A 17956-nucleotide genomic window follows, 5' to 3' on the forward strand; every position below is an offset into this window, starting at 1 on the left:
TAGTGCTCATAGTTACTATGGGAAGCATCCACAATATACCCCACTATAGGATACATTAACCAAATACATATACATTGCTTAATAGCGACTGTAACGGGGTCTACCGTGCTGGAGTACCTCTTTCAGTACCACCCCATGTTTCAGGAGGTCCACTCTGCTTTGGCTGGAGTCTGAATGAAGGACGCTGGCTGGAATTGCTTGGTTACATGGGCGCATGTAAAAGATCATTGCTTCTCCACGTATTTCCAGTGTGACAACACTTTACTCACAGGACACAGAATATATCACACAGATACAGAGGGCAGGCCAATTGAAAAGTGGAAGGCCAGACATACATTACAATAGCCACGAGTGGCCGGAGCCTGCCGATATTTACTGTGGGAATTACAAAGGAGGGGGAGGTCAGAAGGGAGATATCTTGTCCCCTCTGCCCAGGGGCGCAGCCTGTGGGCTGATGCATTAGGGACATGCATCTAACATGGAACCTATTATACATACATATAACTGCACAACATATTCTGGGTGCTGGGGGGTTCCGTAACACGGCTCCCTTTTCAGTGACGCGATCGGAATACACAGTCTGATCCTTAACGGATCGGTTTGGGGATGACCGAAGTTTATGGGGTTGGTACAAGTTCCGTTTGTCGACTTAGTCCATCGGCATTACCGTTTTGTTTGCCGGGTCTGTAGTGGATGGTGAAGTCCAGAGATTGTAGGGCTAAACTCCACCGCAGTAATCTGGCGTTGTCTCCAGAGACCCGATTAAGCCAGACTAGGGGATTATGGTCCATTAGGAGGGAAACTGTCGTCCATACAAATATGGTTGCAACTTTTTGAGTGCCCATACTACCACCAGGCACTCCTTCTCGATGGCCGCATAGCTTACTTCACGGGGCAGTAGTTTCCGACTCAGGTAAGCTACCGGGTGTTCTTGGCTGTCCGGCCCGACTTGGCTCAGTACTGCCCCCAATCCAAACATAGAAGCGCCTGTGTGAACAAGGAAACGTTTAGTTGGATCAGGTGCGGCCAATACAGGGGTATTGGTGAGGGCATCCTTTAGCTGGCAGAAGGCTTCCTCACACTCTAGGGTCCAGGTTACCTGGCGGGGTTGGTTCTTACGGGTCAGATCAGTGAGGGCTTGGCTACGCTGCTGTAATTGGGAGTGAATTTCCTGTAATACCCCGCTGTCCCTAGAAACGCCATGACCTGTGTTTTAGTGCGTGGGGTGGGCCATTTGGTTATGGCCTCAATCTTGGCTGGTTCTGGTCGCTGTTTCCCACTTCCCACCCAATGCCCTAAATGCTGAACCTCTGCTTTGCCCACGTGACACTTGTTTGGGTTCAGGGTGATTCCGGCCTTGTGGATCCTGTCTAATACTGTCTCCAGGTGATTTAGATGCTCTTCCCATGTCGCGCTTGTAGATGGCGATGTCATCCAGGTAGGCACAAGCATAGTCCTGGAGACCATCCAGAAGCCGGTCTGCCAGCCTCTGGAAGGTCGCCGGGGCATTCTTCATCCCGAATGGCATAACTCAAAACTGGAATAAGCCGAACGAGGTGACAAATGCCGACTTGGAAATAGCATCAGGACTACGGGGAATCTGCCAGTAGCCTTTGCATAGATCGATGGTGGTCAAATACTTTGTCCCCACAAGCCGGTCTAACAACTCATCCACACGCGGCATGGGATACGCATCCGTCACCGTTTTCTCATTGAGCTTACGATAGTCTACACAAAACCGTGTAGTCCCATCCTTCTTGGGCACTAACACTACGGGGGATGCCCAGGGACTATACACTCACTGGCCACTTTATTAGGTACACCTGTCCAACTTCTTGTTAACACTTAATTTCTAATCAGCCAATCACATGGCGGCAACTCAGTGCATTTAGGCATGTAGACATGGTCAAGACAATCTCCTGCAGTTCAAACTGAGCATCAGTATGGGGAAGAAAGGTGATTTGAGTGCCTTTGAACGTGGCATGGTTGTTGGTGCCAGAAGGGCTGGTCTGAGTATTTCAGAAACTGCTGATCTACTGGGATTTTCACGCACAACCATCTCTAGGGTTTACAGAGAATGGTCCAAAAAAGAAAAAAAATCCAGTCAGCGGCAGTTCTGTGGGCGGAAATGCCTTGTTGATGCCAGAGGTCAGAGGAGAATGGGCAGACTGGTTCGAGCTGATAGAAAGGCAACAGTGACTCAAATCGCCACCCGTTACAACCAAGGTAGGCCTAAGAGCATCTCTGAACGCACAGTGCGTCGAACTTTGAGGCAGATGGGCTACAGCAGCAGAAGACCACACCGGGTACCACTCCTTTCAGCTAAGAACAGGAAACTGAGGCTACAATTTGTACAAGCTCATCGAAATTGGACAGTAGAAGATTGGAAAAACGTTGCTTGGTCTGATGAGTCTCGATTTCTGCTGCGACATTCGGATGGTAGGGTCAGAATTTGGCGTAAACAACATGAAAGCATGGATCCATCCTGCCTTGTATGGAGCATCTTTGGGATGTGCAGCCGACAAATCTGCGGCAACTGTGTGATGCCATCATGTCAATATGGACCAAAATCTCTGAGGAATGCTTCCAGCACCTTGTTGAATCTATGCCACGAAGAATTGAGGCAGTTCTGAAGGCAAAAGGGGGTCCAACCCGTTACTAGCATGGTGTACCTAATAAAGTGGCCGGTGAGTGTATATTAAATATTAATTAATAATTGAATTATTCTTATTCTCAATTCAGTACTGAGCACATTGCTTCTTGCTGACATTACAATAAGCTATTTCTGTGTATGTAGCTCAGTAGCTCAGAGTATAAGTCAACACCATATAAAGGGGAACACGTGGTCTGTGGACACATATAAATAACGCCTCTTAGGAGGGTGGGGACTTTTGTCACATGGGGGCTGTCACCTCCTGCCTTCACCATCATTCTCCATGGACATCTGACAAGTCACAAAGAAGGAACAGGAACAGCTGGTAGCCATAATGACCATCATATTTCACACAGACAGATGGCTTTTACCATTCAGAACTTTGGGAAAGATGAGTGACAAGCGCTGATATTTACACATGGACAATCTGTTCGTAACTATTTCATCTATTTTTGTGTTTTGTTGCAATGTGGTTTTTCTGTGGACAATTCAATAAACCACTACCTTTTTTATGAGAATATCATGACATTTTTTCTTTAAGAGTAATGCACCTGGTAAAGTCCTGATTAAATAAATGTGGGAAATAAGCATATTTAATACTATCTGACTACTCAATGACCCCTAAATGCAACATCTCTTGTATCTCTTGTCGCATCCCTCCTCGTACAGACTCCGGGAAGCGGAACGGGGGTTGACACAGGGGGGTCTGATCCTGCGTCTCAATCTTGTGTTGTGCCAGGCGAGTGTACCCTGGTCTCCCTGAAAATATCCTCTGTCGCTGCCTCAACAACGCCTCCGCCTGCTGTCTCTCCCGGGGACCTAGGTCTTCACCCAAGTGTACCTGGTCCCATATTTTGGACTGAGTCCTTTCCCTTAAGACATCAGGCAAGGGAAGTCCGGCTAAATCCTCTGCTTCAGGTGCACAGATGGCAACTACTTCTTCAGGGTGCTCCCGGTAGGGCTTCAGCATATTCACGTGGAACATGCGGATAACCCTGGGGTCGTCACAATCGGCGACGTTATAGGTGGTGTCGGCTATTTTCCCCACTACCTGGTAGGGCCCCTGCCATGCTTCTTGGAACTTGTTCTGCCTAGTGGGCTCTAACACAGGATCTTCTGTCCTATTTCCAAGGTGCATTCTCTGGCCTTCCGATCGTACCATACGCGCTTGCGCCGCTGGGCCACCTGCATGTTCCCACGTACAGCCTGGGTCAGCTCCTGTAGGCGGTCCCGAAATTCCAGCACATAGGGTACAATAGGTACCTCTTCTATGATGCCCTCCCCTTCCCAGTGGTCTAGCACTAAGTCTAGGGGTCCCCTTACCCGCTTCCCATATACCAGTTCGAAAGGGGAGAACCCCGTGGATTCTTGGGGCACCTCCCGATACGCAAACAGGAGGTGTGGCAAGAATTTATCCCAGTCCCTGTAGGTCCTGGTAAAAGTCCCAATGAGTTGTTTTAAAGTCCTGTTAAAGCGTTCACACAACCCATTGGTTTGCGGGTGGTACGGGCGCTCCTAATGGACTTTAGGCCGCACAGCTTCCACAGTTGGTTGGTCACCTCTGCTGTAAACTTGGTACCCTGGTCCGAGATAATCTCCCGGGGAAATCCAACCCGTGAGAAAACCTGGATCAGGGCAGCCGCCACCGTCTCTGCCAGTATGTTAGGTGACGCAACCGCCTCTGGATACCGTGTGGCATAATCTACCACTGTCAATATATACCTTTTTCCTGACGGACTGGGTTTGGCTAACGGCCCTATCAGATCGACCACTACTCGGTAAAGGGTTCCTCCACAACGGGGAGGGGGCGTAATTTGGCCTTGCATCGATCTCCCCTCTTGCCAATGCGCTGGCAACTGTCATAGTTCTGGCAGTACTGACGAACATCATAGGTTACCCCCGGCCAAAAGAAGTTTTGTTTCAGACGATGCCTGGTGCGACTGACGCCGAAGTGCCGGGCCAAGGGTATGTCATGAGTGATTCGCAGTAACTCCTGCCTATACTTCTTGGGAACTACCAGCTGTTGTTTTATAGTGGGGCTCGTCCCTGTATGGTGCTGCTCTGTGATCCGGTAGAGGAGTCCCTGCTTCCATACAAACTGTTCCCCTTCCAGTACCCCTCTCCCCTCCTGTGCCTTCCCACGATATCCCTCCAATGAAGGATCCTCAAGTAACTCCCTCTTAAATTCAGCTGGGGTGGCCCAAGAAATGTGTCTGGCTATGGGAATACGTGTAGGGCTGGAATGTCTTACCTGGGCCTCCTCTGAGTGTGAGTCCGCCTCCGCAGCTCGAGCTTGTCTCCGGGTGGTCACAGGATATGTCTCAGCCAGAGGGCCAACCAAGAAGGTAGACAACATGGGCCCCAAGTCATTTCCCAGCAAGGCGTCTGCAGGCAAATCCTCCATCAAGCCAACCTCAACAAGGCCATCCCCGACTCCCCAGTTCAGGTGAATCCTGGCAGTGGGCAGTGGATGTATGGCTCCCCCTGCTACACGGACTGCCACTGTCCGGTCTGTCTTCTCTTGGTCCCGAACGAGATGAGGCTTCACAAGGGTCAAAGTTGCCCCGGAATCTCTTAGTCTCTGCATACGTTTCCCATTAACCCACACGACCTGTCGAGATGCTGTTGTCGATTATCTGCCCGGGCTGCCTGTACGGGGTCTACTTCATGCAGCACTTCCTCCATCTCTTCCACCCCCTGGTTAGTCGTAGCCCCCAATGCCGGGTCAGCTACGCCTTGGTAGCAGTGTACAGCGGCCCGGCTGAAGGTAGCTGTTCCCGCCTTTGGCCACTGGGTATGCTGATTCCAGTTGGGACATTGTCATTGCAGGTGGCCCAGCTGATGGCAGGTGTGGCATCGCGCCCCAGGGGGATTGTGGTAGGCTGGGTTTTTAGCTGGTCCCTCTATAATCTTCTGTGGTTTGTGGGCCTCCAGGACCATGGGCGGTGTCACGGGGGTACTGGCTAGACTAAAGCTGGTTACCCGGGCCCCTGCATTATCCCTCAGGCTAGGGAAAACCCTGTCTGTCCCTCTCCCAGAATTTACACTGATGGTGTGCTTGTCTGGGCCACCAGGCCTGACCCTGACTCCTGTTTCAGCCCTATGCTGAAACCTCCACCCGCCACCCAGTGATTAGACCACACACCAACCCCCACAGAAAGCACAGACAGGGAAAACTAAAAACGCACCACGCCGCAGACACACAGGAAAACACTATAATGTGCACAGGGCAAAACAAATACAAATATAGGAAGGAGAAATATGACAAAGGATAATACACCACCAGATACGATATTTCTTCTCCTAGACCACCACTCCAGACCGAAATCACCAGGCACAAGACACAAGCTATAATCGGCGACGCCCAAAGTCCAGCAGAACTATTTAAAGGCAGTGGGCGTGACCCAGCCTCCAACCCGAGTACCAGCTAGATTAACCAAGGACAACCTAGATAAAATCTAGCCGGCGCCACTGAGCATATAGTGGACGAATGCGGAATTATCGCTGTCTGTCGGACGCCCTAGAGTGAATAGCGTCCGACATGACAGCACCTTCTACGAGGAACCCCAGGGCCCTCACGACTTATAGGACCCGGCTTGTCCGGATGGCGGCGGTGAAACATACTGACCAGCCGGTCCGCATGAATGTTCGAGGCTGGTACCCAAGACCTCTCCTCTGGCCCATAACCACGCCAGTGTACCAGGTACTGTAATGTGCGGCACACTACTCGAGAGACAACTACCTTGGAGACTTCAAATTCCAAATTGCCATCCACCAAGACTGGAGAAGGAGTCGGCGTCGCGTCTACGGAACCCACCACCTTTTTTAATAACGATCTGTGGAACACGTTGTGTATCTTATAAACCGTAGGAAGCTCCAATCGGTAGGCTACCGGGTTAATGATGGTGGGGACCCTAAGTGGACTAATAAACCTTGGACCTAATTTCAGGGATGGTATTTTGAGTTTTATGTTTTTTGTGGACAACCACACCCAGTCACCCACACTCAGGTCCGAACCTGGCACCCGTCTACTGTCAGCCACACATTTGTACCTAGCACCCACACTCAGCAAGCACTGTTTCACTCTTCTCCAGACAGATGACAGTTGTGCTCCTAGCTGGTCCTCCTCTGGGACGCCAGCAGAGCCCCCCTGACACAGAGTACAAAATTGAGGATGATGCCCGTAAACACAAAAGAACGGGGACTCCCCAGGCGATTCCTGGCTGTGATTATTTATGGCAAACTCCGCCAAAGGAAGGAATGTCGACCACTCCTCCTGATTGTCAGAAACAAAGCAGTGTAAATACTGCTCCAAATTCTAGTTCATACGCTCGGTCTGACCATTTGACTGAGGATGAAACGCCGAAGAATGCGATAACTTGATCCCCAGCCGTGAGCAAAATGCTTTCCAAAATTTTGCCACAAACTGAGTACCTCTATCAGACACGATGTCAGATGGAACCCCGTGAAGTCTGACCACCTCCTGCACAAATACCTGAGCCAGAGTCTTCGCGTTAGGCAACGAAGGCAAGGACACAAAGTGCGAAATCTTGGAGAACCGATCAACAACCACCAAGATGACCGTGTTCCCAGCTGAGGGGGGCAGGTCTGTAATAAAATCCATGGAGATCTCCGTCTATGGACCACTTGGTACCCCTAGAGGATGTAATGTGCGAGCAGGACGGGAGCGAGGCGTCTTAGCCCTAGCACACGTGGTACATGCTGATACGTACGAGACCACGTCCTGTCGGATTTTGGGCCACCAAAACCGATGCAACACCAACTCCAAGGTACCCCTAACCCCTGGATGGCCAGCCAGAATAGTATCATGATGCTCACCCAACACCTTTAGGCGAAGATGGAGCGGTACAAACGATTTGTTAATGGGAAGCTCTGGTGGTACTTCCTCCTGAGCCTCGGCAATCTCAGCCTCAACCTCTGTCGTGAGAGCCGAGACCACTACACCCTTTTGGAGGATGGGTGCCGGATCTTCCCAAGGTTCTCTCCCCAGAAAATACCTGGATAAAGCATCTGCCTTAGTGTTCTTAGACCCCGGTCGGTAAGTAACAAAAAAGTAGAATCGCATGAAAAACAACGCCCAGCGAGCCTGCCTGGGGGACAGACGCTTGACTGACTCTAAATAAAGCAGATTTTTATGGTCGGTGATAACTGTAACCTGGTGGACCGACCCCTCCAAGAAGTGTCGCCATTCCTCAAAAGCCAACTTGATAGCCAACAACTCCCTGTTGCCAATATCGTAGTTACGTTCGGCGGGCGACAGCTTCTTGGAAAAGTAGGCGCATGGACGCAACTCGCCCAAGGATGAGCCTTGTGACAGCACCGCCCCCACTCCAACCTCAGACGCATTGACTTCCACGGTAAATGGTTTTGATACGTCCGGTTGCACCAGAATGGGGACCGAACCAAAACTGTTCTTCAGAAATTCGAATGCGCGCACAGCAGCCTCAGGCCAGGCGGAGAAATTGGTACCCTTTTTCATCATGTCAGTAAGCGGTTTAGCAATGGTAGACAAATCTTTGATAAACTTTCTATAATAGTTAGAAAACCCAAGGAACCGCTGAAGCGCTTTTAGGTTATCAGGCCGTTCCCAACGCAGCACCACTTGCACCTTAACGGCGTCCATTTTAAACCCTGAAGCAGACACAATATAACCCAAGAAAGGCAACTCCTGAACCGAAAATACACATTTCTCAAGTTTTGCATAGAGCTTATTCTCTCTGAGTAGCTGTAACACCTGCCTAACGTGCTCTAAATGAGTATCACGGTCGCATGAATAAATGAGAATGTCATCTAGGTACATAATAACGAATTTCCCCAGGACATGCGAGAACACATCATTTATGAAATGTTGAAATACTGCAGGCGCGTTTGTCAACCCAAATGGCATCACCAAATTTTCAAAATGACCCTCAGGAGTATTAAAAGCCGTCTTCCACTCATCACCTTGACGGACTCTTATGAGGTTGTATGCCCCCCTGAGGTCAAGCTTGGAGAACCACTTAGCACCAGCCACCTGGTTGAACAAATCAGGTATCAGTGGCATAGGGTATGGATCACGAACCGTAATCTGGTTTAACTCCCTGAAATCCAGACACGGGCGTAGTCCGCCATCTTTCTTCTTAGAGAAGAAGAACCCCGCTGCCACAGGCGAGGACAAAGGCCTGATGTGCTCTTTGCTCAAACTCTCAGCAATGTAGTCTTTTAAAGTTTGCCTCTCAGGACCAGGGATGTTAAACATCCTTGCTTTCGGCAATTTGGCCCCTGGATTAAACCTAATAGTACAGTCATAGGGGCAATGTGGTGGCAATTCTGAGCAACCCTTCTCTGAGAACACATCCGCGAAATCCAGCAGTGACTCAGGAATGCTAGGAGTCACAGCGGACACTCATGTGCCAAAGCAATTCTCCTGGCAGAATCCGTTCCACTGGATTATGTCCTGAGTTTTCCAGTCAATCACCGGGTTGTGCATAGATAACCATGGAAAGCCCAAAACCATTTGTGCAGGAAGATTACTGAGTATACTACATGTAACCTGCTCGAAATGTAGGACCCCAATGTGGAGTTTCACCTCAGCCACAAACTCAGTAATCTCCCCCTGTGGTAGAGGAGCAGCATTGATGGTGACCACCCGGATAGGATGAGGCAGTTTTTCGACCGTGAACCCGGCCGTGCGCGCAAACTCCTCATCAATGAGATTAGTGGCCGAACCACTATCTACAAAAACAGTGATTGGCAGCTCTCTGCCAGCGACCATAACTCTGGCAGGGAGCATACATTGAGAGACCACAATCGAAGATATGCATAAGCTCAGATTAGCCTCTTCCACACCCTCTGAGCTTAGTAGTTTTCCGCCGTTGCGCTTTTCTTAGATAACAGGGAACAAGCATTTACATAATCCCCATTTTTACCACAGCAAAAACAGGCTCCCTGCTTCCTGAGCGAGGGGGCTCGATGATGTGACACCCCTGTGATTTGCATAGGCTCCGTGGGCTCACCTGCAGCAACCTCACGTGCACCTACGCCCTCCCCCATAGGCGGCATCTCTTGCACCCCCTGACGCAAACGGCGATCAATGCGGACAACAAGATTCATAGCAGACTCTAGAGAAGCAGGAGTCTCATACATCAGGAGTAGTGTTGAGCGATACCGTCCGATACTTGAAAGTATCGGTATCGGATAGTATCGGCCGATACCCGAAAAGTATCGGATATCGCCGATACCGATACCGATACCCGATACCAATACAAGTCAATGGGACACCAAGTATCCGAAGGTATCCTGTATGGTTCCCGGGGTCTGAAGGAGAGGAAACTCTCCTTCAGTCCCTGGGATCCATATTAATGTGTAAAATAAAGAATTAAAATAAAAAATAGGGATATACTCACCCTCTGACGCGCCCTGGTTGTAACCACCAGGCTCCGTTTCTAAGAATGAGCGCTTGAAAGACCTTAGATGACGTCGCGGCTTGTGATTGGTCGCTGGGCGGTCACGTGACCGCCCAGCGACCAATCACAAGCCGCGACGTCATCTAAGGTCTTTCAGGCGCTTGAATGACCTTAGATGACGTGACGTCACGTGACCGCCCAGCGACCAATCACAAGCCGCGACGTCATCTAAGGTCTTTCAAGCGCTTGAAAGACCTTAGATGACGTCGCGGCTTGTGATTGGTCGCGTGGCGGTCACATGAGCGGCACGCGACCAATCAGAAGCCGCGACGTCACCAGTGACGTCATCGTAGGTCCTAAACTGCTCATTCTTAGGAACGGAGGCTGCGGAGGCTGCCGGTTAACAGCGGTTAGAACCAGGGCGCGTCAGAGGGTGAGTATATCCATATTTATTATTTTAATTCTTTATTTTTTACATTAATATGGATCCCGATACCGATTCCCGATACCACAAAAGTATCGGAACTCGGTATCGGAATTCCGATACCGCAAATATCCGCCGATACCCCATACTTGCGGTATCGGAATGCTCAACACTAATCAGGAGGGCTTGTTTAACCCTTCTCGAAACCCCATGAACAAACTGACTCCGCAGCGCCGGGTCATTCCATTGCGTGTCCACCGCCCAACGGCGAAATTCAGAACAGTAATCCTACGCCATTCGCTCCCCTTGGCGGAGAGCGTGAATTTTAGATTCTGCTAGAGCCATTCTGTCAGGATCATCATAAATGAGCCCAAGAGCGTTAACAGAAGCTGTCCCTTAGTCCACGGCTACGGAACCACATGTACAGGTATTTACTTTACCTCCAGCATATAAAGAGTTCTCTGACATCTGTGACAAGAAGAATGCAGATCAGCTTGCTCCACACAGGCATTATGACTGTCCCATTGAGCTGCTTCCTGGTGCAGCTATTCCTTTTGGTAACGTATACCCATTGGTGGCACCTGAGCTTCAAGCCTTAAAGAAGTATATTGATGAAAATCTGGCCAAAGGCTTCATATGTCCTTCTTCCTCACCAGCAGGGGCACCTATATTTTTTGTAAAGAAGAAGGATGGAACCCTGAGACCCTGTGTTGACTATCGGGAACTAAATAAGGTAACCACACGAAACCGTTACCCTTTGCCTCTGATTCCCGAATTACTGAAAAGAGTCCGCCAAGCTAAGGTGTTCTCTAAACTGGATCTTCGTGGGGCTTATAATTTGGTGCGTATTCATCCAGGGGATGATTGGAAGACAGCATTTAGATGCCGGTATGGACACTTTGAATATATCATGATGCCCTTCGGGATTTGTAATGCCCCTGCAACGTTTCAACACCTTGCTAATGACATTTTCAGAGATTTGTTGGACCAGTTTGTGGTGATCTATTTGGACGATATACTAATCTTTTCAGACTCTTTACGGGAACATGAAGAACATGTCAAAACTGTTTTAAGGCGTCTGAAAGAGAACCATCTGTATATTAAGCCAGAGAAATGCGAGTTCCATCGTTCTGAGATACAGTTCTTGGGTTATGTCATCTCTCCCCAGGGGCTGAACCTGAAATCTAGTAAGATTCAGGCTATCCTTGACTGGCCGGTACCCAAGAACGTTAAGGAAGTCCAACGTTTTATTGGTTTTGCAAATTTCTACAGACACTTAATTTCAAAATTTTTCTGATATTGTCCGTCCCATTACTTCCTTGACAAAGAAGGAAAAGCCCTTTAAGTGGTCATCACAGGCTCAAGAAGCTTTTGATCGGCGTAAGATCTGTTTCACATCAGCACCACTGTTGATACACCCAGATCCAACACTTTCATTCATTGTGGAGGTTGACGCTTCTGATAATGCTTTGGGGACTATTCTCTCCCAAAGAACTGGAGAGAAGGGTCTGCTACATCCTTGTGCTTTCTTTTCCCGTAGACTAACCTCAGCAGAGAAGAATTACAACGTGGGAGACAAGGAATTGCTGGCTATTATTGCGGCTTTCAAAGAATGGAGGCATCATCTGCAAGGAGCTGCACAACAGATCATAGTGCTAACTGACCATCGCAGTTTAGAGTTCCTTAGATCCGCTAGATGTCTTTCTCCTCGTCAGGCTCGTTGGAACTTATTTTTAAATCTATTTAACTTTGTTATCTCGTACCGTCCAGGTTCTCGTAATGGGAAGGCTGATGCTTTATCCCGAATCCATGCTGCGGATTCTGTACCTGGAGCCCTGTCCAAGACCATTCTATCTGATGCCAATTTCATCGGAGTTATCCACGATCAGGACTTGTGGAAGGAGTGCAGGGAGGCCTATGATGGTGATGTATTTCTGGCCAACCCACCTGTGGATATTAATCTTGTCTTTAAAGGTGGCATGTGGTTCAGAGATCGACGTATCTACATCCCTGAGGTCGTCCGTCTGCAGATTCTCAAGTTGGTACATGACTCCAAGTTGGCTGGTCACAGGGGGGTACAGAAGACACAAAGAGTTCCTGAGCCGATTCTTCTGGTGGCCAACTTGCCTGAAGGATACCAAGGACTATGTTCTCTCTTGTGAGGCATGTGCTCATTACAAGACTCCTCATGTGGCACTTACGGGTCTTCTACAATCATTGCCTGTTCCGTCCCGCTCTTGGGGGTCTATATCAATAGAATTTATTGTGGTGCTGCCTACCTCGGGGGGCATGAATACAATCTTGGTGGTAGTTGATCGCCTGACTAAAGCTGCTCATTTTGTTCCTTGCACCGGCCTCCCCTCAGCTAAAGATACAGTGAACTTGGTTATACAGAATGTCTTTCGGTTGCATGGGGTTCTGGATGAGATCATCTCTGATCGTGGAGTACAGTTCACTTCAAGATTCTGGAAGGGGTTTTGCTCTGCACTCAATATTAATGTCTGTCTCTCTTCCGCTTACCATCCCCAGACAAATGGTCAGACTGAGAGTACCAACCAGATGCTGGAACAATATCTAAGATGCTATGTCAGCCATCTCCAGGATGATTGGTTGGAGTTGCTGCCATTGGCCGAATTTTCATATAATAATTCTCAGAGCGCCTCCACTAAATGTACACCTTTCTTTGCCAATCTGGGTTATCATCCGTGTATTTTACCTAGGTATCTAATTAATTCTCCGGTTCCGGCAGTAGAGGAAGGGCTGACTGCGATGAGACAAATTCTGGAGGTTCTGAAGGAATCCCTGACCACAGCTCAAGAGCGTTATAAGAGATCGGCTGATAGATTCCGTAAACCTGCACCCATGTTCAAGGTAGGAGATTCCGTGTGGTTAGCAACTAAGAATCTGAAGTTAAACGTTCCTTCACAAAAACTTGGACAGAAATTCATTGGCCCTTTCAAGATCAACGGTATTGTGAGCTCTGTGGCCTGCCGGCTGAAGCTGCCTAGGACTATGAAGGTACACCCAGTTTTCCATGTATCTTTACTAAAGCCTGTATCTCCTATTACCTTCCAGGGACGTGTTGTGCCACCTCCGCAGCCGGTGGTGATTGATGGGCAAGAACAATTTGTGGTGGAGGAAATTATTGATTCCAGGATTCACAGGAATCGGCTCCAATATCTGATAAGATGGCATGGATATCACCCTGAGGAAGACTCTTGGGAACCTGTGCAAAACATCAATGTCCAACAGAAGATTTCTCGTTTTCATCAGAGATTCCCTGAGAAACCAGGTCCAGGATCATCCTGAGGCCGCTTCTAAGGAGGGAGTAATGTCAGGACTCTGAACATTTTTTACCTTTTGTGCATTACTGCCCTTTTCCAAGATGGCGTCTTTGGTCTCATGTGCACTGTGTCTTCCTGCTGTAAAACTCCACCCCAGCCTTCAGTCTGTGCTAGAGTATTCTGACTTGCATCCAGCTCCTGACCTCTGATTACTCTCTGACTATATACCTGCTCCTGTGAACCTGTGTGGTGATCCTGCTACTCTGCTCTGAGTTCCTGCTGCATACACAAGTTTCCATTAATCCTTCTTCATCTGCTGCTTGTGTTTGCTTCCATCTGCGTTTGCTGGACATGTAAGCTGTTGCTGCTCTGCAGAAACCTGAGACTGTTAACCAGGCCTCCCTGGTTAAGCTAAGATATGATTTGAACTGCCTTATAAGCTTATCTATCTGTGTTTGGACTAAGACAAGGATTTATTCGTGTCAAGTAGGCGCTGTAATATCGTGTTCCATGATGGCTGCTATCAAATCCGCTTTTGTTTTGTTGCTGGCGATTAACCCTCAGGCTTCCACCAGATCTTTTAATGTAGTCCTTTTTAACTTCTGGTAGTTGTTTTCCATTCATTCCTTTCCTCCTGTAGATGGGGTATCATATCCCGCTGTCTGCCACCAGTGTAACGGGGTCTACCGTGCTGCAGTACCTCTTTCAGTACCACCCCGTGTTTCAGGAGGTCAACTCTGCTTTGGCTGGAGTCTGAATGAAGGACACTGGCTGAAATTGATTGGTTACATGGGCGCATATAAAAGATCACTGCTTCTCCACGTATTTCCAGTGTGACAACACTTTACTCACAGGACACAGAATATATCACACAGATACAGAGGGCAGGCCAATTGAAAAGTGGCAGGCCAGACATACATTACAATAGCCGCAGGTGGCCGGAGCCTGCCGATATTTACTGTGGGAATTACAAAGGTGGGGGAGGTCAGAAGGGAGATATCTTGTCCCCTCTGCCCAGGGGTGCAGCCTGTGGGCTGATGCATTAGGGACATGCATCTAACATGGAACCTATTATACATACATATAACTGCACAACATATTCTGGGTGCTGGGGGGTTCGGTAACAGCGACATTATAATATATAGCAGTGCCAATCAGGAATGCTTACCCATAAGGTAGTGTAGTGCCTGTCCCATGTGTCACCGCTACCAGCGGCGACACAGGGGTCCGGCACTACTCTACCTTATGGGTAAGCATTCCTGATTGGCACTGCTATATATTACAATGTCGCTTTAAAGCACCCCTGCACTGTTGCGGTGGCATATGTGGTAATAAGGGGTTAATGTCACCTTTGTATTGTAAGGTAACATCAAGCTTGGTTAGTAATGGAGAGGCATCAATAAGAAACCTATCAATTACTAATCCTATAGTAGTGAAAGAATTTATAAAAAGACACAGAAAGAAAAAGTATTTTAATATTCTTTATTTCACTATACTTTCAACCACGCCTAATTCCCCAAAGCCATCGATCACCTGAAAAAAATAAAAAATAATAAACCAACCGTATACTCCCTGTCTGACACAGTCCAATTAATAACGAGTGACCCATGACGATCTCCCCTATAGAACAGTGACATCAGGTGATGTCACTGCTCTACAGGGCCTCCCACGATGCACTGACGGGAGACAATGGCTCCTGCGGTACATCACTGAAGAGGTTACCTTAGTTCATTCTCTCGCTTTACGGCAATTCTGTGTGGGAATTTTCTCACACTGCATTGCCGATGAGAGAATTAACTTAAGTAACCTCTCTTCCGGCAGCGGCGGAGGGATATACATCTCGGAGGATTACCCCCGCTGTCATTTCATTGCGGGGTCCCTGTAGAGTGCTGACATCGCCCAATGTCAATGTTTTACACAGGAGATCGTTGTGGGACACTCATTATTAACTGGACTATGGCGGAAAGGTCAGTATAGGTTGGTTTATTATGTTATTTTTATTACAGGAGAAACGAGGGCTTCAGGGACTAGGTGATTGGTAAGTATGTACTCTATGTTATGTGTTGTATGTTACATGTATGTACTGTATGTTATATGTTGTATGTTCTGTATGTTTTGTTTTTTTTTACTACTGAACAGAGCCATTGTCTGATAGGACTACAATCATTGCCGGATGGGAGCAGTAGTCCTATCAGACAATGGCTGCTTACACAGACACACACTCACACAGGGACACACACAGAGACACACACACGCAGACCCCCGCACACATATACACGCACATAGCTCCGCCCACACTCTGCCCACACACTCCCTCCTCATGATCTGCAGCGTTTCATCCGAAGCAAAGCCGCAGATCTTTTTACATCTGCGGGTTTGCTGCTGTCAGGAACATGGGATATTTGACTGTCTATTGTTGTGCACACTGAGCTCTGCTGCATCTAAGAGCGGAGAACAGACACTCTGCAGGCCATTCTGCCCCCCCCTTCTCACTCTGCCTGCTGCCGTGTGTGTAATTCAATACTCTCAGTAGAATCACTGAAGTTTTATGGCTTTTAGCTGCAAATACCAGAGTCTATGAAAACTACTCATTCCCTCCTCCCAACCAATACCAGCCAAAACTGGTATAGCCACTTCCAAACTGCAGGCATTTCTTTGTTCTATTAACGTGATATATCAGAGCACTGATCTGGGCTAGGGATATAAGAATTATATATTCTGGATGTCCATCGATAGATCTATCACTCACTGAATGCGCTTGCAGTTAAACGCAAGGAGGGCAAAGTGTGGATTTCTCAGTAAGCAGTTAAGGTAATCACTCCATATTTACACTTAAAAGAACTCCCATGATGTGGGGCACATTATGATCATCGTTTCTTTTGTATACGAGATTCATATATCAAGTTAGGCATGAAAATATTTTTCATAATTCTGACAAAAGAGGAGTGCATTTCAGAACTCAGCCCACTCAGTGATGTCACGACGAGAGAGCATATCTTAACCCTGGTGAATTGTGAGTCAGTCTTGGCCCAGGAAGCAAGCTAGATGTGTGCATCCTCCATAGCACATGGTTTTCTATGACCTGAAATGATATGAGAAAAATGTAAGTGTTCTTTTCCAACTTTAATTCTTTTTTATTTGTAATTGCATTGTATATATGATTTGTCTTACTTATAATATCTTTTTATACTTTGTAATCACTGCCTACCTCTTTTTGGAGTAAAATATAAAATTACTAGCTTGTCTCTCCATGCTCTACATCAGGGGTCCCCAACCCGTAGTTCGCGAGCCACATGTGGCTCGCCTGCCCCCGACATGTGGCTCGCCGACGATCACAGAAAAAAAAGTCCCTAGGGACTGTACAGCAGCGCGGAAGCGCTAATTGTAAGGCCCCGCCTCTTCCCCTGACGCCTCTCAGGAGAAGCTCCATTTGACATTAACCCAACCGTCACCCACAAGGCCTACGGCTTCCAGCCAATCACCTCTCCCCACTCTTCTTCTTGCTCACAGGAAGCCCGTGACTTCCATGTTGCTATTGGTGGTTGCGTGGAGACGAGCGATTGGAAGTTCCTCAACTACAGTGGGCGGGAACGCGAGCGGCAGGGATGCATTGTCCCAGTTACCTGTCCCGCGCCGGTAACGCACAAAGATCTGCACTGGCCGCTGCCTCACACCTCTCACAACGTGACGGCATATGTCAGCTACAACAGAGCTACCAATGGTGTGTGTGGTGCCGGCTTCTGTCCTTCCACAGCTACCTGCGATTATACATGATATATATATATATATACATACATGTTATTACATGGCCACAGGTCTCCTTATTGCTCAGTGGTGCCATATCCTTAGGATAGGATATTAGTGGGGGCTCCACATCAGGGACCAGCTCTGAATACAGTGTAGAGGCCATTCTTCGGCTCCACAGCTCCGCTCCTAATGAAATGGATGGGGCTGATCTGCAGCACCCTGGTACACGGAGCTGTGCTGGATCTGTACGCTGTGGACCACTTACACATGTCCATACTGCTCTGTACTGGATGCCTAGGGATCATGGGGCCAGTGATATAGGGAGCATCTTATGGGGCCAGGAACATAGGGACCATCCTTTGGGGCCAGTAACATAGGGAGCATCCTATGGGGCCAGTAATAGAGGGAGCATCTTATGGGACCAGTACTAGAGGGAGCATCT

The sequence above is a fragment of the Ranitomeya variabilis genome, chromosome 1 (genome assembly GCF_051348905.1).
Source record: "Ranitomeya variabilis isolate aRanVar5 chromosome 1, aRanVar5.hap1, whole genome shotgun sequence".
NCBI classification, from domain to species: Eukaryota; Metazoa; Chordata; class Amphibia; order Anura; family Dendrobatidae; genus Ranitomeya; species Ranitomeya variabilis.